Source organism: Triticum aestivum, chromosome 6B, assembly GCF_018294505.1.
Source record: "Triticum aestivum cultivar Chinese Spring chromosome 6B, IWGSC CS RefSeq v2.1, whole genome shotgun sequence".
Taxonomy (NCBI): domain Eukaryota; kingdom Viridiplantae; phylum Streptophyta; class Magnoliopsida; order Poales; family Poaceae; genus Triticum; species Triticum aestivum.
In genome coordinates, this window is record NC_057810.1 from 524,918,605 (window position 1) to 524,943,422 (window position 24,818).

Genomic DNA, 24,818 nt, shown 5'->3' on the forward strand with positions numbered 1-24,818 from the left:
ATGTCCTTAATGACCCACTACCTATTGATGATAGCTTTCCTGATGAACAATTAGTGGTCATTAATGCTTCTCGTGCTGCTCCATGGTATGTTGATTATGACAATTACATTGTTGCTAAATTTATACCACCTTGTTTCACATACCAGCAAAAGAAAAAGTTCTTTTATGATTTAAGACATTACTTCTGGGATGACCCACACCTTTATAAAGAAGGACACTACTAGGGAAAACCTTATACACAGAATCTTACCAGTAGCGCGTGCTAAAATGAGGCGCTACTGCTACTTAGCAGTAGCGCGTCTGCCGAAACCACGCTACTGTTACCCCCTTAGCAGTAGATCGGGAGGAACAGAATGCGCTACTACTATAATTCCCACACCGTTCCCGACGTGCTAGGTATAGTATTAGCACCCTTCTAGAAACGGTGCTACTACTACGGATTTTAGCAGCAGCGCGTTTTTCCTCCCCACGCTACTGTTAAAGCTATTTTCACCTAACCCCCCGCGCGGCCTGATTCCATCTCCTCTGCTTCCTCCCCCAATTCCCCACTCTCTATTCTCCCCCTCGTCGCCTCCGCCTCGCCACCGTCTCGCAGCCGTCTCCCCCGACCCTGCCTCGCGGCCGTCTCCCCCGACCCCGCCTCACCGCCGTCTCCCCCGGCCCCGCCTCACCGCCATCTCCCTCGACCCGCCTCGCCGCCGTCTCCCCCGACCCCGCCTCGCAACCGTCTCCCCCGGCCCTGCCTCGCTGCGCCTCGGTGCCGCCGTCTCCCCCGACCCCATCTCTCTCCCCGCCCTCTGTAAGCACTCTCCCCTTCCGATCCCTCTTTTTTGCTTAGTATGAACCCTAGCTATTTAGTGCTAGTTAGTATGAACCCTAGGCTATTTTTAGTGCTAGTTAGTTAATTAGGGTAGTAGTTCCTAGGTACTAATTAGTTAGTAAGAACTAGGTACTAGTTAGCTAGGTACTAGTTTATTCTTATTTATAGTAATTTTATTTTCAGTAAGAACTAATTGAATTAATAGAACTAGTTAGTAAGAACTTGTTGCTATTTTTTTAGTTAAAGCATTTTTTCCCGCATCGATGTGGACGATGCCTATCCCACATCCTCGTCGTCGAGTCGGTGGAGGATGACACCTGCTTGACCAGATGGGCCATGTCCGGTACTGGGCTCCACCGGGGTGGTACTGGGAGGCGCTACCTACCGGGGGCGCAGGTTGGTGAGGAGCCAGCCTGTCGTTGACCCGAACCTTCTTTGGTGGTGGTCGCGTGGGCCAGTGACGGTCCAGAGGCTCAATGACCCCGTGGAGGTGCTGCGTCACCATGTCAGTGAGGAGGACGCGCACGTCCGTCGCTACTTTTTTGCGTTGGAGCACAGGTTCTCCAATACCTGGCAGGTTCTCCAGGGATCTCACTGGAGCTATGATCCCGTGATGGTTTCTTCTCTGTTGGTGTCCACTGCCCGCGCCGATACCCGTCGTGTGCTAGGGTTTTAGTTGTATTAGTGATGTTATATGTATGACACTATTTGGGATGTATTAGTGATAATATTCGACAATGTACGAACACGCATGCGATGATTTACTTTTGCTTATTCAATGCATGCTAATTTGAGTCCTATAAGATATTTTGAAATGTATATCTTGTGTTGCTCAAATAGGATATGTGCTTGCCCAAGTGGCCGGTCATGTTTGCAAGTTACACCTCCGAGTGGCCTATGTTTTGCCGGAGTGTTGATTCAATTCCGTTCCGGCAAATTTCAGGCGCTCGATATGTCCTATTTTAGCAAAGGTCATGCTGGATTTTTCCGTGAATTTTGGCATGACTTGTGCCAGAATATGTAGGAAATATCGAGTGCCCCGAATTTGTGTGTTGAGTATCCTGGTAGTTGTCTTAGATCGATATTCAGTTAACGTTTTAACGATGAACATAGGAAATGTCTGACGATGAAAAGGATTTCGGTATTTGCAAATACTGCGAAGACGAGCGTGGCCTCTGCGACGGAATCTTCCTAGATGATGATAGGCGCTTCAGCATCAAGCTGGACGAGAACTTTGAAGTGGATACAGTAAGTCACAATGACATGTCTTTTTTCGTAATTAAGCATGACATATGCTTCATTTGCTTCAACTTATAATTTGTTTTTACTATTCTACTAGCATATCCCCTGCCATTCTTGTAACTTGATCAAGGAGGAGAGCTACACATGTTTTATGTTATTTTACCTAAGAGAGAGCAGCAGGAGTGATTAGCTATCTAGAAATGAGTTTGAGGATGATGATGTGCTACACTATTACTATGATGATAAAATAGCTAGTGTTGGTGGTAATGACTGTGATGATTATTATTAGCTAGTGTTAGTGGTGATTAAATAAATAATGTTGGTGGTAATTACTATGATGATGATTAAATAGCTTGTGTTGGCGGATTAGATTCAAGTGGAGGCAACATGTGGTGCACATCGAAAGTACTACTAGTCCAAACTAGATCAAGTTTGGATTAGTAGTATACTTTTGACATGCACCACATATTGCCTCCACTTGAACCTAATCCACCTTCATTTGACACACTGGACATAATGATGTAAACCTCATAACTGGTATTGTACCAATATTTGTACGACGGAGAGAAAACCGCATAAATACACTAAAAATAAAAAAAATAAAAAATGAATACTAGTAGCGATGGAGAGAAAACGCACTGCCACTAGTTTCATTAGCAGTAGCATGGGGGTCAAAAAACGCTGCAGCTATTTGTCCTAGCAATAGCGCGCGCCGGTACGCGTTACTCCTAAGCAATAGCTGTAGCGCCTTATTAGTAGCGCGCCTACCCGCGGTACTAGTGAGCACAAAACCAGCGCTACTGCTAGGGTTTCCCTAGTAGTGGGAGTAGATGGTGTTATTAGACGTTGTGTACCTGAGCATGAACAGGAACAGATCCTACACAAGTGTCACTCCGAACCATATGGAGGACACCACGCTTGAGACAGAACTGCACATAAGGTATTGCAATCCGGTGTTTATTGGCCTACTCTCTTCAAAGATGCTCGTAAGTTTGTCTTGTCTTGTGATGAATGTCAAAGAATTGGTATTATTAGTAGACGTCAAGAAATTCCTATGGATTATTCTCTTGTTATTGAACCATTTGATGTTTGGGGCTTTGATTATATGGGACCTTTTCCTGCCTCTAATGGATATACACATATTCTAGTTGCTATTGATTACGTTACTAAGTGGGTAGAAGCTATTCCAACTAGTAGTGCTGATCATAACACCTCTATTAAGATGCTTAAAGAAGTTATTTTCCCGAGGTTTGGAGTCCCTAGATATCTCATGACTGATGGTGGTTCACATTTTATTCATGGCTCTTTTCGTAAAATGCTCACTAAGTATGATGTTAATCATAGAATTGCATCTCCTATCATCCACAGTCTAGTGGTCAAGTAGAATTGAGCAATAGAGAGCTCAAATTAATTTTGCAAAAGACTGTTAATTGATCTAGAAAGAATTGGTCTAAGAAACTTGATGATGCATTATGGGCCTATAGAACTGCATATAAAAATCCTATGGGTATGTCTCCGTATAAGATGGTTTATGGAAAAGCATGCCACTTACCTCTCGAACTTGAACATAAAGGATATTGGGCTATTAAAGAGCTCAACTATGACTTCGAACTTTCCGGTGAGAAGAGATTATTTGATATTAGCTCACTTGATGAATGGAGAACCCAAGCCTATGAAAATGCCAAGTCGTTTAAAGAAAAAGTTAAAAGATGGCATGACAAAAGAATACAAAAGCGTGAGTTCAACATAAGTGATTATGTGTTGCTATTCAACTCTCGTTTAAGATTTTTTGCAGGAAAACTTCTCTCTAAATGGGAAGGTCCTTACATTATCGAGGAGGTCTATCGTTCCGGTGCCATAAAAATCAACAACTTTGAGGGCACAAGCCCGAGGGTGGTGAACGGTCAAAGAATCAAACATTATATCTCAGGTAATCCTATTAATGTTGAAACTAATATTATTGAAACCGTAGCCCCGCAGGAATACATAAGGGACACTTTCCAGAATGTTTCAGACTCCAAAAAGGAATAGGTATGTGGTACGTTAAGTAAACCGACTCCAAGACAGTTCTAATGGCATTTTTTCTCCGTTTTGGAATATTTAAGAATTTTGGAAAGCAAGAAGTAATCCGGGAAGGATACGAGGCCTCCATGAGGGTGGAGGGTGTGCCCACCCCTACTGGGCGCGCCCCCTGTCTCGTGGACACCTCGTGTGCATCCCGGACTCCGTTTTCTTGCATGTTACTTCTTTTGGTCGGTAAAAATTCATTATATAATCTCCCGAAGGTTTTGACCACCGTATCACGCAAAAATCCTATGTTTTTGTTTTGAGTTGTTCCTATTGCAGTTTAGAGCAAGATATCTTCTCAAGAGTCAGTCGGGGAGAGTCGAGTGTCTCACACGACACCAGGTCCATGAGCAAAAGCGATGCTTCTCACTTTGGACCATCAACGGATGATGAGATGGAGGACGACTTGAAAAGGATAGATGCCACGGAGGAAGATCAAGAAGTTACCTCCCACTTCCAAGCAGGATTCATGATGGGGGAACTACAGATCTCGGCTGTTCCAAATTCGGTCATCCCTTCCAATGTTAAATTTCTTTCTTATGAAAATATGAAAAAGAGTGTCACTTGTTCTCCAGAAGCTATGCAACACCCTTGGGTAAAAGGAGCTTTAGCCGTAACAGGCAAGCTCCGCAAGGAAAGTATGAACCTCAAGCAACAAGTCAATAAGCTTGAGGAGGAGATTCGTATCCTGAGGGGTATCATCGCCAAGAAGATCACAACACCAACTCTGAAGAAGGATACATAATCACATGGCTATGGGCACTCCCCTTGGCAACTGCCAAGCTTGGGGGAGGTGCCCCGGTATCGTATCACCATCACACTCTTATCCTTACCGTTTTTACTTAGTTCGATCCTTTTAGTAATATCTTGATCAGTAGAATAAAGTTTTAGTATGAACTAGTTTTGAGTTTCATTTTGTGATCCCTTTATGTAATCGAGTCCGTGAGCTATCTATAATAAAGATTAGTGTTGAGTCAAGGGCTTTGCTATCTTGCTATGATCTTGAAAAAAATGAAAGAATAAAAAGAATAAAAGAGTTCATATTGATCCTATGGATAGTAATGACTTCACTTATAAAGAGTATGAGGAATAAAAGTTGTTGAGAGTTGACAAACCTAGTTTTGGTCATCGTTGCAATTAATAGGAAGTAATAAAGAAAGAGAGATTTTCACATATAAATATACTATCTTGAACATCTTTTATGATTGTGAGCACTCATTAAGCATGACATGCTAAAGAGTTGATGTTGGACAAGGAAGACAATGTAATGGTTTATGTTTTTTCACATCTCAGTTAAAGTATATTGTCATGGATCGTCCAACATGTTGAGCTTGCCTTTCCCCCTCATGCTAGCCAAATTCCTTGCACCAAGTAGAGATACTACTTGTGCTTCCAAATATCCTTAAACCCAGTTTTGCCATGAGAGTCCACTATACCCACCTATGGATTGAGTAAGATCCTTCAAGTAAGTTGTCATATTGCAAGCAATAAAAATTACTCTCTAAATATGTATGACTTGCGGAGAAAATAAGCTTTATACGATCGTGTGATATGGAAGTAATAAAAGTGACGGACTGCATAATAAAGGTTCATATCACAAGTGGCAATATAAAGTGACGTTCTTTTGCATTAAGATTTTGTGCATCCAACCCTAAAAGCACATGACAACCTCTGCTTCCCTCTGTGAAGAGCCTATCTTTCACTTTATGTCTTTTACTTTATGCAAGAGTCAAGGTGATCATCACCTTTCCCTTTTTCATTTTATCCTTTGGCAAGCACCTCGTGTTGGAATGATCCTGATATATATATCCAATTAGATGTAAGTTAACATGAACTATTATTGTTGACATCACCTAAAGGTGAATACGTTGGAAGGCAAAATTATAAGCCCCTATCTTTCTCATTGTCTCATTAAAACTCCATAACCATAAGTATTGCATGAGTGTTAGAAATTGTACAAGACTATATGATAGTTGAGTATCTGGACTTGCTGAAAGGCTCTATTCTTGACTCTGTCTGATGTTATGATAAATTGCAATTGCTTCAGTGACTAAGATTTTAGTTTGTTGGTTTTCAATGAAGTTTATGACCCATACTTGACATTGTGAATAGATTGTTACTTGAGCATAAGAAGTCCTATGACAAAATCTATATATGCTGCTGTTATAAGAATGATCATGATGCCCTCATGTCCGCATTTTATTTTTATCGACACCTCTATCTTTAAACATGTGGACATATTTTTCGATATCGGCTTCTGCTTGAGGACAAGCGAGGTCTAAGCTTGGGGGAGTTGATACGTCCATTTTGCATCATGCTTTTATATCAATATTTATTGCATTATGGGATGTTATTACACATTATGTCACAATACTTATGGCTATTCTCTCTTATTTTACAAGGTTTATCATGAAGAGGGAGAATGTCGGCACCTGGGATTCTGGCTAAAAAGGGAGCAAATATTGGAAACCTATTCTGCATAGCTCCAAAAGTCCGGGAACACCACGAAAGTCATTTTTGGAATTAATAAGAATTATTGAGCAAAGAAAGTATGAGAGGGGGCCCACACCCTGGCCAGGAGGGTGGGGGCGTGCCACCCCCTACTGGGTGCGCCCCTTGTCTCTTGGCCCCCCTGGTGGCCCTCCAGTGTCCATCTTCTGCTATATGAAGTCTCTTACCCTGGAAAAAATCATAAGCAAGCTTACGGGATGAAACTCCGCCGCCATGAGGTGGAACCTTGGCGGAACCAATCTAGGGCTCTGGCGAAGCTGTTCTGCCAGGAAAACTTCCCTCCGGGAGGGGGAAATCATCACCATCGTCATCACCAACGATCCTATCATCGGGAGGGGGTCAATCTCCATCAACATCTTCACAAGCACCATCTCCTCTCAAAACCCTAGTTCATCTCTTGTATCCAATCTTGTATCAAAACCACAAATTGGTACCTGTGGGTTGCTAGTAGTGTTGATTACTCATTGTAGTTGATGCTAATTTGTTTACTTGGTGGAAGATCATATGTTCAGATCCTTAATGCATATTAATACTCCTCTGATCATGAACATGAATATGCTATGTGAGTAGTTACATTTGTTCCTGAGGACAAGGGTGAAGTCTTGCTATTAGTAGTCATGTGAATTTGGTATTCGTTCGATATTTTGATGAGATGTATGTTGTCTCTCCTCTAGTGGTTTTAAGTGAACATCGACTACATGACACTTCACCATTATTTGGGCCTAGAGGAAGGCATTGGGAAGTAATAAGTAGATGATGGGTTGCTAGACTGACAGAAGCTTAAACCCTAGTTTATGCGTTGCTTCGTAAGGGGCTGATTTGGATCCACTAGTTTCATGCTATGGTTAGGTTTACCTTAATACTTCTTTTGTAGTTGTGGATGCTTGCAATAGGGGTTAATCATAAGTGGGATGCTTGTCCAAGAAAGGGCAGTACCCAAGCACCGGTCCACCCACATATCAAGCTATCAAAGTACCGAACGCGGATCATATGAGCGTGATGAAAACTAGCTTGACGATAATTCCCATGTGTCCTCGGGTTCGCTTTTCTCATTATAAGAAATTGTCCAGGCTTGTCCTTTGATACAAAAAGGATTGGGCCACCTTGCTGCACCTTATTTACTTTCATTACTTGTTACCCATTACAAATTATCTTATCACAAAACTATCTATTACCTACAATTTCAGTGCTTGCAGAGAATACCTTACTGAAAACTGCTTGTCATTTCCTTCTGCTCCTCGTTGGGTTCGACACTCTTACTTATCGAAAGGACTACGATAGACCCCCTATACTTGTGGGTCATCAAGTACCAAGACTGGGCTGACATGTAGAGAGTGAGTACTGAGTACTCCATAGGATATAGACATGTCCCCAAGGGTAATGATGTCCAATGAATTCAAGGATTTCCTTCCCTTAGATGTCTTGCTCCCCCTGAATCTAGCATGGGATATTGGGAGAAGATAGGGAACAGAAAATCAGAGCAAAGAAAAGAAACAAAGCTAATGCAAACAATCAAATATGAACATGTCTTTCCCCTCTTAAAGACATGTGACTTCTCTCCTCTTGAACACCAAGCATCTGGGGTCTCTCCTCCTGAGTATTCTCTCCCCCTATAGAAATGATTAAGCTTTGATGTGATCTCTCTCTCCCCCTTTGACATCAATTTCCAAGAATGGTTCTTCTGGATTGTTGTTACAATGGGTTTGGTCCTTGAGTCACAGAGCAAAGCAGCAAGCCAAATGTGATGCTGGTAGAGGACAAGAATCATTGAGTGGAGCTGGATAAAAAAGAAAGCAGGATCAAGTGGCAAGCTGTCTTTCTTGTAGTGACATCGGTGGCACCGAGGTGTGTGCTTCGGTTGCACCGAAAGAGTTCGGTTGGACCGAAGGCAACAGACCGGTGAGATGGAGTTCATCGCAGAGAAGACACTTGTCACCTCAGCTCACTAGTCAAGTAACGTCTCACAAGTATTTGCAAGGAATAAACTCAAGGATTTGCAATGAATTGGATGCAGGGAATGCAGAACAGAAATAAAAAGAAAAGAAATCTAGATGAAGTTTTTTTTGAAAGGGGAAACAAATATGCATGACACAAATGCAAGAGCACAGAAAAGAGCACAAGAAAACTTCATCTAGAATTGGTCGGCGACAAAGTCACCTATGTTAGAGTATATTGACTTAGGAGTCAAGTGAGGACACTTGATCATAGGTCATACTCTTCGTTTAAGCTCAAAATGGGGTTAGCATTTTTCAATTAAGCATTTTGATGTATTCGCATCTCGTTGAGTTGCTTTGACTCATGACTTGGAGTAAAGCATCTCTAAGATGGAATAACATACCTTGGGGTGGTGGTGTTGATCGTGATCATGTAGTTGAACTTGTGTGGGTTTCTGAAGGTTGATGTAGCTCATCAATAGTTGGGAGCACCACTTGGAATTTGAGTTCATCTTCCTACATGGATTAGTTTTTGCAAGGAAGAGCACTTGTGTATCCAAAATGACAATCACGAAACTTAATATAGAATTTGTCGAAGGATATGTTTAAAGGGTTTCATGCTTCCTTGTCTTCAACCACCATTGTGTAGAGACTTGGTTATGTAGAGATTGCTCAAGATGTGAGTGAGTTGCAATCTCATAGATTTAGATTCATCCAAGTACCTACAAGGGTTAGATAACATGCAAGGTGCAAATATATCCAAGACATAAGATTATCATCATAAGAGAAATATCAAGGATTAGTCATGGGCTCATGTCTTGCATGTATCCAAATGGAGTTCCTACTCCAAGTTTGAAGCATTAATGATGTTTAATTCACCTCTCAACCTGCAAAACACTTTCTCATCAAGTGGTTTAGTGAATATATCCGCCAATTGCTTGTCGGTACGAACATGCTTAAGATTAATGTCCCCTTTGGCAACGTGATCTCGAATGAAATGATGACAAACTTCACTATGCTTACTTCAAGAGTGTTGCACGGGATTGTGAGCAATCTTGATAGCACTTTCATTGTCACAAAGCAATGGAACTAGCCCATAATATTTAAGAGTTTGGGTCATCCAAAGTAATTGAGCACAACATGAACCAACGGCAATGTATTCCGCTTCGGCGGGGGATAAGGATACCGAGTTTTATTTCTTGGAGGACCAAGACACAAGAGATCTACCAAGAAATTGACAAGTACCCAAAGTGGACTTTCTATCAATCTTGTCACCGACATAGTCCGAGTCGCAGTAGCCAACAAGATTAAAAGAGACCCTCTTAGGATACCAAATGCCAAAGTTTTGTGTATGGATTAAGTATCTAACTATCCTTTTCATGGCCTTAAGATGACATTCTTTAGGGGCGGCTTGATATCATGCACACATGCACACACTTAGCATAATATCGGGACGTGAAGCACATAGATATAACAACGAACCAATCATGGAGCGGTAAACTTTTTGATCAACCGGTTCACCATCTTTGGTCAAATCAAGATCTCCACTAGTAGGCATGGGTGTAGTCATACCTTTGCATTCTTGCATATTGAAATTCTTGAATAAGTCCTTAGTGTACTTTGTTTGAGAGACAAAGGTACCTTCCTTTGTTTGCTTGATTTGCAAACCGAGAAAGAACTTGAGTTCACTCATCATAGACATCTCAAACTTATCCGACATTAGCTTTCCAAACTTTTCACTAAAGTGAGGGTTAGTCGAACCAAATATAATATCATCAACATAGATTTGACACACAAATAGTTCTCCATTAACCCATTCAGTAAAAAGAGTAGAATCAATTTTTCCAATTTCAAAGCCTTTTTCAATAAGGAACTTGGTAAAGCACTTATACCACGCTCCAGGAGCTTGTTTAAGACCATAAAGAGCTTTGTGAAGTTTGTAAACATGATTAGGTTTCTTAGGATTGACAAATCCGGGAGGTTTCTTAACATAAACTTCCTCCTATATTTCACCATTTAGAAAAGCACTTTTAATGTCCATTTGGTACAAGGTGATATCGTGGTGATTAGCATAGGCAAGTAAGATGTGAATGGACTCAATTCTAGCAATGGGGGCATATGTCTCACCATAGTCCATACCTTCGACTTGAGTGTAGCCTTAGGTGACGAGACATGCTTTGTTGCGAACTACTTGTCCATATTCATCTTGCTTGTTGCCAAACACCCATTTGGTACCAATGATGTTGTGGTTGTTGTCGGGCATCTTAACCAATGTCCAAACTTGATTTCTCTCAAAGTTGTGTAGCTCTTCATGCATGGCGCTTATCCAATTCGGATCTTCCAACGCTTCTTCAACGGGATGGTCTTTAGCAACTCTTGCTCGAACTCATGAAAGCTTTTGCTTGGATCTTGGTGGAACACCTTCTTCATCTTGTTCTTCTTCTTGCCTTCTTCATTGTTGACGTTGTTGTTCTCTTCTCGTGGTGGAGAAGGAGGTTGTTGATGTTCATCTTGGTGTACTTCCTCATTTTCTTCATCTTGATGTGTCCCACTTGTGGATGCTTCCGTATCAACTCTTAGTTCACCTTGTCGTGAGGTGGAAGCTTCCACTTGGACGGACGAGGTACTCTCATTCACCTCCGTTGGACGAATCTTGCCAATAGACAAGTCTTGGATTGCTTCCGAAGGGTGTTTGTCTCCTACATCAATTGGCAATTGCTCTACTTGCGAGTCGTTAGATTCATCAAACTTCACATCTAGCGTCTCTTCAACCTTTCGGGTGAAATTGTTGTAGACACGGTAAGTGTGAGAGTTTTTGACCCATAACCAAGTAGGAAACCTTCATGAGACTTAGGAGAAAATTTAGAACAACGATGCTTATGAAGAATGTAGCACTTTGATCCGAATACTAGAAAGTATCCAACTTGGGGTTTGTTACTGGTGAGGAGCTCGTATGCTGTCTTGCGAGTAGCTTGTGAAGATACAAGACATTTGTTGCATGACAAGCTATCTCAACCGCTTCCGCCCAAAAGTGCTTTGGCATCTTGTACTCATCAAGCATCGTTCTCGCCATTTTGATTAGCGTCCGGTTCTTCCTCTCAACAACTCCATTTTTTGAGGTGTGTACGTAGCCGAGAACTCATATGAAATCCCTTCTTTGTCAAGAAAGGTGTCCACATTTGCATTCTTGAACTCCGTTCTGTTGTCGCTATGAACCTTCTTGATCTTCACTTCAAATTTATTTTAGGCCTTCCTAGCGAAGTTTTTGAAGATCTTTTGGACCTGCGATTTATCATCGCACGTAAATCTTGAAAAATCATCAACTATAACTAGACCAAAAGAATTTCCACTGAGACTTTTGTACGCGTTGGGACCAAAAAGATCCATGTGAAGTAGCTCGAGTGGCCTCCTTGTGGTCATGATGTTCTTCACGGTATGCCTTCCGCCAACCTGTTTACCTGCTTGACAAGCGCTGTAAAGTCTATCCTTATCAAATACGACATCGTTAATGCCAAGGATATGATTACCTTTAATAAGCTTGTCAAGGTTTCGCATGCCCACATGACCTAACCGTCTATGCCATAACCAACCTTTAGAGGATTTAGCAATTAAGAAAGTTCTAGGTTGAGCCTTTTTAGTGAAATCAACAGTGTAAAGATCACCTCGATGTATACCGGTAAAGACCATTTTATGATTATCTCTACGAAACACTTGGCAATCTACTTCAGTAAATAGGACATTGAAACCGAAATCAACAAGTCTAGATACTGAAAGTAAATTGTACCCAAGAGATTCAACAAGCATGACACTTTGTATGGAGCTATCATGTGAGATGGCCACCTTACCGAGGCCAACCACCTTACCCTTTGAATTACCACCAAAAGTGACATACTTTTGAGGGACATCATTTTCAGCAAGCTCACGAAACATATCTTTATCTCCGGTCATGTGATCGGTACATCCACTATCAAGAACCTATGCCATTCCTCCTACCATGTATCCCTGAAGATTTGCCATAAGACCAAAGTGTCTCATTGCATCATCAAGATCAAAGTCACTATCATCATCCTCATCATAGTATCCATGTTCAACATCGTCATGTGACGGATCAATTCCTAGAGAGGGTGATTTGTTAGAATGAGTTTGACAATGATCTTCTTTATGAATTTTAATAGCTCTGGGAATAATATCACTAATAATTCCAACATATCCTTTGGCACGCATAAGATTTGTAAGCTCAAATAGACAATCACCAAACTTAAGATCATTGGAATTCATCTTACTCAAGGCAATAGACTTATGGAGAATTTCATCTAGATTTTTCAAGGAATAATTTGGAAAACGTTCCTCAAGAAATTTCCATATAGTGTAGGCACACCTCAAGGATCGAGAAGAGGTGTCTAGAGGGGGAGGTGAATAGACTCTACGCAAGAAAAGTTTCAGTTTTTAATTTCTTTAAGTTGAAGTGGAGTTTTGGCACAAGTTTAACATTCACAATACATATCAAGCAAGCATGCCAAGGGTATATGAGCAGCGGAAAGTAAAGCATGCAAATTGCATGAATGTAAAGGGATGGGATTGGAGTGTGCAAACGCAACTTGGAGACACGAAGATTTTCTAGCCGTGGTTCTGATAGGTGGTGCTATCGTACATCCACGTTGATGGAGACTTCAACCCACGAAGGGTAACGGTTGCGCGAGTCCAAGGAGGGATCCACCCACGAAGGGTCCACGAAGAAGCAACCTTGTCTATCCCACCATGGTCGTCGCCCATGAAGGACTTGCGTCACTAGGGTAGATCTTCACGAAGTAGGCAATTTCCTTGCCCTTACAAACTCCTTGGTTCAACTCAACAATCTTGACGGAGGCTCCCAAGTGACACCTAGCCAATCTAGGAGACACCACTCTCCAAGAAGTAACAAATGGTGTGTTGATGATGAACTCCTTGCTCTTGTGCTTCAAATGATAGTCTCCCCAACACTCAACTCTCTCCAACAGGATCTGGATTTGGTGGAAAGAAGATTTGAGTGGAAATCTGTAAGTGCATCTAGTGCCACCCCTAGTTGGTTTTGGAGTATTGACGACAAAGTTGGTTGAGGGACTAATGCGTTTGTGAGAATTGCAGGATAACGCAGGTAGTGTCCCTCAATGATTCGGTTTACCTACCGGAGATGACCCCTAAAAATGTATGAAGACATTGAAGACAATGGTGGTATGAGAAGATATTCATATTGAAGACTATGACATGAGAAGACATTGCGTGAAGACTATGGAGCGCGAAGACTGTGTGGTTTCGTTGTTTCCTTTTCTTCTTTGTTGAGTCATAGGAACCACCGTACTGTTAAGTGGGGTCCAAGTGAACTAAGTCAGAGTGACTGAAGTGATGCTCAACCCAAATCCTATGTCTTCGAGCGAAGACAATGAGAGCAAATCTTATCCAGAGCTGGATGAGTCAGCTTTGCTTGTATCCCAAGTAAAGTTGCCGTGTGTGTTTGAAATCTGACCGTTCGAACACGTGTCAGTTCCTTAGTGACCCAGGGTCATTTTGGACAAATCAGGTCGGGTTGCCTTGTGGCTATAAATAGCCCACCCCCTACACCATAAATTGGTGGCTGCTCAGAGTTAGTTTACGGCTTTTGTCGTTCTGAGAGCAACCCACCTCGAAGCCTTTGATAGAGAAATCCTTGCGAGGACAAAGCCCAAACACCCAGAGCCAAAGAGTGTTAGGCATCACTAAAGTATTTCTGTCTGTGTGACCTGAAGACTTATTACACTTGAGGACTGTGCATCCTCCAGCCGGTTAGGCATCACGTTCTGAGCATCCAAGAGTCATTGTGGATTGCCGGGTGAACAAAGTCTGTGAAGGTTTGGAAGTCTACCTTGAAGACTTACCAGAGTGATTGGGCGAGGACTAAGTGTCCTTTGCTCAAGGGGAATAAGGTGAAGACATGGTCTTCTGAGTTGAATCTCAGCCTCCCTAACCAGACGTATAGTTGTCACAGCAACTGGAACTGGTCCAACCAATCATGTGTCTTCAACAAGTGACTGGTTCTATCTCTTCCCTCCTTTACCTTGAGTTTGTCTTCGTGAAGTCATTGCTTATCTGTCTTATCTGATTGACTTCATTGCTTGACTACTGTTGTTGATTGGCTTCATACTATCTTCCCTCCTGATCCTACTACCTATTTGCTATTAGTCTTCGTACGTTAACGCTATTGCATACTTGACTATGGCTTGCTTGTTGTAGTTTATCTTCCGCTGGATATCAATTAGGTCATTTCTATTGTTTGTCTTCGAAACTTCCACGTTTTGAAGACTTTGATAAAAATCGCCTATTCACCCCCCCTCTAGTCCATAACTAGCACTTTTAATTGGTATCAGAGCAAGGTACTCCCTTGTTCTGTGTGATTCGGTTTAACCACCTGGAGTTCAGCTATGTCGACTGCAGGGATAATCAAAGTCTCCGCTGCTTGCCCTGTGTTCGATGGAACAGAATATCCCTACTGGAAGAATAAGATGCGCATGCATCTTGAAGCCATTGATGTCGACCTCTAGTATGTCGTAAAGAACGGCGTTCCAAAGACTGGTGAAGGTGTCACCCCTGCTGATGTCAAGAAGTTCATTCAACTGGACTCGACTGCAAAGAACATCATCTGTGGTCATCTGACCAAAGGACAGTATGGCCGTGTGAGTGCTCTGGAAACGTCAAAGCTAGTCTGGGACTGGCTATCCAAGGTCAATGAAGGTGTCTCTACACAAAGAGACCAGAGAATCAGTGTTCTTCGCAATCTCTTCAACCGCTTCAAGAGAAACGACAATGAAAATGTCTAGCTCACATTTGATTGCCTCACCGACATCACAAATGAGCTTCAGGCTCTCGGCGCCACTGAGATCACCAAGCATGAAATCGTCAAGACGCTGCTGAGATCCCTTGACAGCTCCTTTGACACCCTTGCCCTCATGATACAAGAACGTCCTGACTTCAAGACTCTCGATCCGTCTAATATACTTGAGAGGCTCAACACACATGAGTTCCAGCTTTCTGAGAAAAGAGATATCTATGGCCCCAACTATGGCCGAACTCGTGCTTTGAAGGCAAAAGTTTTTTTCTCATCTGAAGAAGAAGAATCTGACTGCGGTTCTGATGATCCTGAAGACATTGGAAGGGAACTTGCTATGCTTGTGAACAAGTTCCAGAAATTCACCAAGAAGAAGGGCTTCAGAAAGTCTTCACGATCCAGTTCAAGAAATGATGAAGCTTCCACTCAAGAAAACAAGAAGAGAACATGTCACAAGTGTAAGAAGCCTGGGCACTACATCTCTGAGTGTCCTCAGTGGAAAAACGAGAAGAAGAAGAAGAAGAGCAAGGAATATGACTCCGATGACAAGAAGAAGAAGAAATCTTCGAAGTCTTCTTCCAAGTCCTCATCATGGTCTTCATCTCACAAGAAGAGCTCATCTGGCAAGGCTCGTGCTTTTGTTGACAAGGAAATGGATTCAGAGGAGGAGTCTGCTTCTGAGGAGGCAGAGGTGGAATCTGAAGCTGAGTCCGACTCTGGTGTTGCAAGTCTGGCTCTGGCCACAGCCTACATTGCAAAGTCCATCTTCAACACTGAAGACAATGACTCCCACACCAACACTGATGATGATAAGGACGATCTTGCTCCCACCTACTGCTTCATGGCACGCGGTGCCAAGGTAAAATCACGCGATGCTTACTTTCAAACATCAAGTGAAGATGACTCTGATTGTGAGTCTAAACCCAGCTACAAAACACTTTCTAAAATTGCTACTGAACAACAAAGAGCTATGGAACATACTCAAAAACGGTTAGACAAAAGCGATGACCTGTTGGACGCGGAAATGACACATTCACAGTCCTTAGTTGAAGACATAAAAAATCTTCATGCTAAGTATCAAGAACTTGAAAGTCTTCATGAGACGCTCTCAACCACTTATGAAAAGCTCTCCTATGATTATCTTCAAAGGAAGCAAGAGCTTGAGAAATTGAAAGCGACTCATGAAGATCTTCAAAAAAAGAATGAGTCGTTTCACGCTCAACAGATCAGTCCCGCTCAGGATGAATTCGAACCACCATGCTTAAAATGCATTGTGCGTGATAACGCTGCCTCTGTTGCTGAATGTTCCACTGCTGCTACTGTTGCTCTGTCTTCAACTACTGATGTGGTAACTAACCCCTCTTCTGAGGATACCACTACTATTGCTGATGAAAATGCTAGGTTGAAGACATTGCTTAAAACAGGGATGTATAAAAGTCTGAAAGGGCATCAGACACTTTGTGATGTCCTCAAAAAGCAGATTCTGAACCGAAACCCTAGGAAAGAGGGTGTTGGGTTCGAGAGGAAAATGAATGCTGATGGTTCCTACTGGAAGCCTGAGCAGTATTCCAAAACCACATGGGTTGCTGCAAAGGAACCTTCAGTGGATCCATCCACTTTATCTGGCTTTACCTGTGCTAATCCTATTATCATTGATGAATCCTTTGATGCAAACTATAAACTGTTAAAAAATTAGAATGGTGAAGTGTTTGCCATGTATATTGGTACTAACTGCAGGAATGGACCGCCAATGAAGAAGATCCGGGTTCCCAAAAGCTGTCTTGAGAATCTTCCTATGAATGTTGTCATGACACCACCAGGGAAGAAGACAAACCCCAGATCAAAGGCGTCACATGGTCCAACGGCTTCATACGGAAACAGGACTCACCTGAGTCACCCTAACGCCAATGTTTTGCAGGGAAATCACACTCAAACTTATGAATATGGGCGTGTGTCTTCAAACTGCTATGTTCACAATACTAAGAACTTTTCTACCTATTCATATGAGTATCATTCATCTCCTGCAAGGCTATTTGCTAGGGCTCCAAAGCCGAAATTCTCAGATGCTGCACTTAGACTCATTGCTTCTAAGCCACCCCTAAAGATGTGGGTGGTGAAGAAGAACTAACTCTCTTTTGCAGAACATGGTCTCCAGCCAGCAATCAAAGGCGTCCGATATTATTGCTGGGGATCTAAAACACAAAGGGACGCATGATAAAATGACTTACTATGTATTCCACATATCAATCGCTTACCTGTCATACTGTGTGCTAACTTTCATCTATGTTGTGATAATCCAAGTGTGTATCAACTGCTTATGCTTCACAACATACATTGTGAAGCCTATCCTCCTAACTGCACTGTAGGGCATGTCACCAAAAGCTTCAGAATGGATTATTGACAGCGGATGCACAAATCATATGACTGGTGATCGAAGTCTTCTCATGGACTCAACCTTACGTCCATCCGACAAGAGTCAAATCACATTTGCTGACACTGGTAAAGGCAAGGTATTGGGTCTAGGTAGAGTTGCAATCTCAAAGGATCAACACGTGGATAAAGTGATGCTTGTTGAATCCCTTGGATTCAACTTCATGTCTGTCTCAATGCTTTGTGACTTAAACATGATTGTGATATTTGGAAAATATCGTTGCCTTGTACTAATGGAATCTGACAAGTCACTAGTCTTTGAAGGGTATAGGAAAGGTGATCTATACATGGTAGATTTGTCAGCAGGTCCACAGCTTGCCGTATGTCTTCTTGCAAAAGCTTCTGAATGCTGGCTCTGGCATCAAAGGCTAGGGCATGCTGGCATGAGGAACTTGCATACTCTCGTCAAGAAGAAGCATGCCATAGGCATCGAAGGTGTCAAGTTCAAGAAACATCATTTGTGTGGTGCTTGCGAAGCTGGGAAGATGACTAGGGCCAAGCACCCCTCGAAGACAATCATGACGACATCTCAACCCTTTGAGCTGTTGCACATGGACTTATTTGGCCCTACTCAGTACTCCACCCTCACAACAACGGCGTGTCTTTATGTCTTCGTCATTGTTGATGACTACTCAAGATATACATGGGTGCACATAATTCTCTACAAGACTGAAGTACAAGATGTCTTCAGACGATTCGCCAATCAAGCAATGAACAATTATGGCGTCAAGATCAAGCATATCAGAAGTGATAACGGCACTGAATTCAAGAACACCAGCCTTGATCTTTGTCTGGATTCAATGGGAATCACTCATGAATTTTCTGCTCCATATACACCTCAGCAAAATGGCATTGTTGAGCGCAAGAACAGAACCCTCATTGAGATGGCTCGAACAATGCTTGATGAGTACAAGACACCAAGAAAATTCTGGCCTGAAGCCATTGATACTGCTTGTCACATCATCAACCGTGTCTACATCCATAAGCTTCTGGGCAAAACATCCTATGAGCTCCTTACTGGCAATATGTCAGGACCCCGACTCGATGTCACATCGATCTAGCCGGTAACACCTCATATCACTTTGCGGCCTCACGCACGGTATCCCCACGGGTGTCGTCTTACCTTTGCCCGGGACCGTTTGCGCCTTTTGGCTCACGTATATGATAGTGTCGCTAGCATCCATATGATAAGGAGCCCGGGCTGACATGACTAGTCGTAAACCCAAAGTGGCACAGACTTACAGGGACAGACATCCATGACCCAGCTTCGAACGTGTCGGTCATCAGCAAGTGGGTCCGGGCTGTAGCACTGGGCTAGCAGGACTCCGGTAAACCGGGCTGTAGCGGGCTAACAGGACTCCGGTACTCAAAGCGTGACATTTCCCCGAAGGGACAGACACAGGAACGAAGAAGGACACATGCCGGCCAGCCTAAGTGTTCCAGAGCAGTAGCAAGCTACCATGGCTCAGCGGTAACACTAGGAGACATTTCCCGGTAAGAGAGGCTACTAAAGATAAACAACTAGATAGTCAGATCCCACACATACCAAGCATTTCAATCATACACACAATATGCTCGATATGTGCAAATACAACGAAGCATCACAACATGACTCTACGACACAAGTACTTTATTTAAGGCTCAGTGAGCCATACATAACATACACAAAGGTACGGGTCTCACGACCCAACATACAAGTCATACAGTCATACAAACCAACAGCGGAAGTAACTTGTCTGAGTACAGACAACTAGTAAAATAAAAGAGGCTTGGAAAGCCTAGCTATACTACGTGGTCCTTCACAAGCTCAGGGTCACCACCTGGGTCTTTAGCCTACTCGTTGATGTCAACGTCTACATAGAACCCATCAGAAGGGGTTGCAGCGTCTTCTGTAAAAATGTAGATTATAGCAACATGAGTACAAAGGTACTCAGCAAGACTTACATCAGATCCTACATACATGCATAGTATCAAGAAGGGTTGGTGGAGTTATTGCAGCAAGCCAGCTTTGACTCTTGGCTAGGCTATCCTACGATACTCCAACTTGAAATGGTTTTGCGCACACGAGTCCACTACTCACCACTTCAATACACTACCGAGGATCCACCTCCGTCTTCCTACGGAAGAGCCATCCTCGGCACTCACACTTATCTTGAGGCTTTTAGTAGTTTCCATTTACTTGTCTATGAACTGTATAGGCAACCAAGTAGTCCTTTACCGCGGACGCGGCTATTCGAATAGATCATGTTAACCCTGCAGGGGTGTACTTCCTCATACATGTTTCCACCACTTAGCGTCTGCACACGACATGTGCTCGGCAGACTTCAAGCGAAAGCCGACGTGGGTGTAGACCACGACCTACCTAAACACTTAAGCCTCTAGTCCAGGTTTATCGCCTATTCAGGTTCCATCCGCAGGGAGTCCGGCCGAGGTTTCCCATACGGCCCCGAACGATGTGAACAGGGTTCCCGAGATACCTAACGGGTATTCGGTACACCCGGCCACGTACCTACCGCATCACAGCCCACCCCTACGGTCAGCGCTGTCCACGGCCTCCAGTAGGCTACAAACACCAGAAACTACTTGCAACTCCTGGACAGAGAGCTAGGGTGAATAAGAAGTCGAGCGGGGTCATATTTCAGGGCCCAATGCATGGTAGTAGCTGTATCTTAAATCACATATACAGATCTCAGTGCTTAAGGTCGGCTTCAATGAAACAACCCACCATGTACTCCTACATGGCCTCTCATCGATACCTTTACCAAATCGTGTTCACCACACCACTCTCATTACCGACATTAACATTTCACTCTAGCCCATCACCCAGATGAACCAGACCTGACACGACTCTAAGCATAGCAGGCATAGCAAGGTAGGAACAACACATACACATGGCTCAATCAACTCCTACACATGCTAGTGGGTTTCATCTAGTTACTGTGGCAATGACAGGTCATGCAGAGGAAATGGGTTCAACTACCGTAGCACACAGCAGTTTGAATCGCGTTGTCTTAATGCAGTAAAAGAGAGCAGGAGCGAGAACATGGGATTGTATCGATATGATCAAATGGTTGGTTGCTTGCCTGATGGTTCGATGCACTGATACGGTTCTTCGTTAGGGTAATCACGGTACTCCTCGGGGGCAGAACCTGTCGCAAAGGACATCGATACACAAGCATCACCAAACAATGTGCAACAATATGATGCATGCATGAAACATGGCAATATGAGTGTGTTGGGCTAATGCAACTAAAACCAGAGGGGTTTGAACAAATTTGAATCAAAGATTCAAATTTCAAACTCAAACATGGCCTTTTAAAGTGCTTTTCCTTGTTCTGCTTAAAACATCAATTTAACTTGTTTGATCATGCATGAAAATAGTACAGATGGATAGATTGGATTTTTCTGATCATTTTTCATATATAATTTGTCCAATTTGGAGTTACAGAATAAAAGTTATGAATTTTTGAAGTTTAAATAATATTCTGGAATTTCCTATATTAGAATAATTCCAGAAAATCATTATTGCGTCAGCCTGACGTCAGTGTGACGTCAGCAGGTCAACGGAACAGGTCTGGGTCAAACCTGACAGTGGGTCCCGCATGTCAGGGTGATTATTTTAATTAAGATTTAATTAAAACTAATCCTGTATAGTTAGCAGGGCTGGGCCCCACCTGTCATTGACTCAGGGGAGTCAACCAGGGCCCACCCGGGGTCAAAGTCAAAGTCGGCTGCCGGCGTTTAGCCGCCGGCGAGCCCGACGCGGCGGCGGGAGTGGTTTTGGCCATTTCGGCCACCAAATGGACCGCGGAGACCACCGGAGTGGAGCTGAGGACAAACCGCAGCTCTTGGCGGAGTCCGTTGGGGTCGGGGTGGCCGGAGTCGACGGCGGCGAGCTCGGCTGCGGCCGCCGGGGTTCGGTCGTGCACGGGAACGGGGTTGGAGCTCGAAGTCGAGCGAAGCGAGGCGCTAAGGATGCTCTACGGGGTCTTGCGAACTCGTTGGACTCGCCGGGGTGACCAAATGGTCACCGGAGCTGCGTTGACGGCGAGCTCGGCGACGGCGGAGGTTCGGCCGTGGTGGGGAGGAGGCTACGGTGGGGGAACGAGGGGGAGGAGAGGGGGAAACGGTGGCGTAGCTCACCGCGGTTGCAGTGGGCGTCGAAGCGGGCTCGGGGACGCGCTGGAGGCGACGGATTCAACGGCGACGATAGTCGGAGCCCGAAGAGGGGAACGGCGACGTGGCGGCGATGCAGGGCTTCCGGGGAGCTGTGGAGCGGTGGGGAGGAAGAGGGGGTCGTGGCGGAGCTTCTGAGCTAGTCGGGGGAGCGAGGGGTGGCCGGAGACGGCTGCTGTGGCGAACGGCGGCGACGGTGGTGTTCGGCCGTGTGAGAGAGAGAGCGAGGGAGAGGAGAGGAGAGCCGGGGGAGAGTGAGAGAGAGCAGGGGGAGAGGCGTGGCGTCGTCCAGGGCATCGAGCGAGGAGGGGAGGGCAGGCAAGCAGGCGAGCAGGTGGCGTGGCGCGGTGGCGCGCGCGCGCGCCGGCCACACTCCCCTCCCTCTGTCGGGACGAAGACGACAGAGGAGGGAGGTGGGCTGGGCCGGCTGCTGGCTGGGCCAGCCAGCTGGCTGGGCCGCACAGTGGAGGAGCCCAGGTAAGCTCCTCCTGTTATATATTTTTCTGTTTTTTAATTTCTGACATTTGTTTTGATTTAAATAATATATTAAATCATTTATTTAACTTATGCCAATTTTTGCAGGAGCTATTTATATTATTCCAGAGCTCTTTTATAATTGGCATAATATTTGGGCATATATTAATATATATAATTAATATATTTCCAATGCAAATATTTATGCATTAATTCCAAATGCCCAAAATAAATGTCCATGAGCCACTAAAAATATTGGTTTGATTTTTATCTCTGTCCAATATTTTCAGAGAGCAACATGAGCATTTTCTTGGACCCTTTTGGAGAAATTTTTATTTGGGTCATTTTCAAAATGGTTCTGAGGGTTTCACAGATCCCCATTTCAAGTTTCTGATGAAAGAGTAAACATGATGCAACACTCTAATGCATGACTAGCTAGGGTGTGACAACTCACCCCCACTCAAAAGAATCTCGTCCCGAGATTTGGGTTCCTCCGGGAAGAAGGCGGGATACTCGAGTCGAAGACGATCCTCCCTTTCCCAAGTTGCTTCATCCTCAGAATGGTGCGACCATTGAACCTTGAGAAACTTGATATTATGACGTCGCGTGGTACGTTCGGCTTGATCGAGGATACGAATGGGGTACTCTCGATATGTAAGATCATCTTGGAGATCAAGCGTTTCGTGGTCCACTTCACGGATAGGATCCGAGAAGCAACGCCTGAGTTGAGAAACGTGGAAGACATCGTGAACTCTGGAGAGGTGCGGAGGTAGTTCCAACTGGTAGGCAACTTCTCCTCGTTTGGCAAGAATGCGAAAAGGTCCAATGTAACGAGGAGCCAATTTGCCTTTGATACCGAAACGATGGGTTCCCTTCAGAGGGGTGACCCGAAGATAAGCCTTCTCGTCAACCTCGAAAGTCATAGCCTTATGTTTTCGGTCATATTGACTCTTTTGACGGGATTGGGCTGTTTTCAACTTTTCACGAACGATACGAACTTGTTCTTCTGCTTCCTGAATCATGTCCGGGCCAAAGAATTGTCTTTCCCCGGTCTCTGACCAGTTAAGGGGTGTTCGACATCGTCGTCCATAGAGAACTTCAAAAGGGGCTTTACCCAAGCTAGATTGATAGCTGTTGTTGTAAGCGAATTCGGCAAATGGAAGGCACTTCTCCCAGTCCATTCCGAAAGAGATAACGGAGGCTCGAAGCATGTCTTCTAGAATTTGGTTGACGCGTTCCACTTGACCACTCGACTGAGGGTGGAAAGCGGTGCTAAAGGAGAGACGAGTTCCCATAGCATTTTGGAAACTTTCCCAAAATCGAGAGGTGAAAAGACTTCCTCGATCCGAGTTAATTTCCAAAGGAACACCATGGAGAGACACTATTCGGGAGATGTACAAATCTGCCAGTTGACTAGCGGTTATACTCTCACGAACAGGTAGGAAATGGGCTACTTTGGAAAGACGATCGACCACGACGAAAATAGCATTATTCCCTCTCTTGGTCCTGGGAAAACCGGTAATGAAATCCATACCAATTTTATCCCATTTCCATTCAGGAATAGCTAAGGGTTGAAGGGTGCCAGCAGGCCGTTGATGCTCTGCTTTTACACGACGACAGACGTCGCAATTTGCAATATACTGAGCAATTTCTCTCTTCATCCTAGTCCACCAGAACCTCTGGCGTAGGTCCTGATACATTTTAGTACTACCGGGATGAATGGTGAGAGGAGATTCATGAGCCTCCTTAAGGATCAGCTGCCGTAGATGCTGGTTCTTGGGAACCACTAGACGGTTCTCAAAGTACACAACACCATGATCATTTGTAGAGAAACAACTAGCACCTCCGCTAGCAATGTTCTCTTTGATTTTAGATATTCCCTTATCTCGCTTTTGGGCAGCGATGATTTGATCCGTAAGAGTAGGTTTTGCTACCAAGGTGGCAAGAAAACCTTGAGGTACAATGTGAAGGTTAAGCTTCCGAAATTCCTCATGGAGAAGCGGTTGACTTTGTTGTAACATCAGGTTGTTACAATAAGATTTACGACTTAGCGCATCAGCCATGACGTTGGCTTTCCCTGGGGTGTAGGTTATTCCTAAGTCGAAGTCTGTGATCAATTCAACCCAACGTCTCTGCCTGAGATTCAAATCCGGTTGGGTGAAAATGTACTTCAGACTTTGGTGATCAGTGAATATTTCGCAACGATTACCGAGGAGGTAATGTCGCCAGGTCTTAAGTGCATAGACTACGGCTGCAAGCTCTAGATCATGAGTAGGATAATTCTCCTCATGTGGGTGCAATTGCCGTGAAGCGTAAGCAATTACGT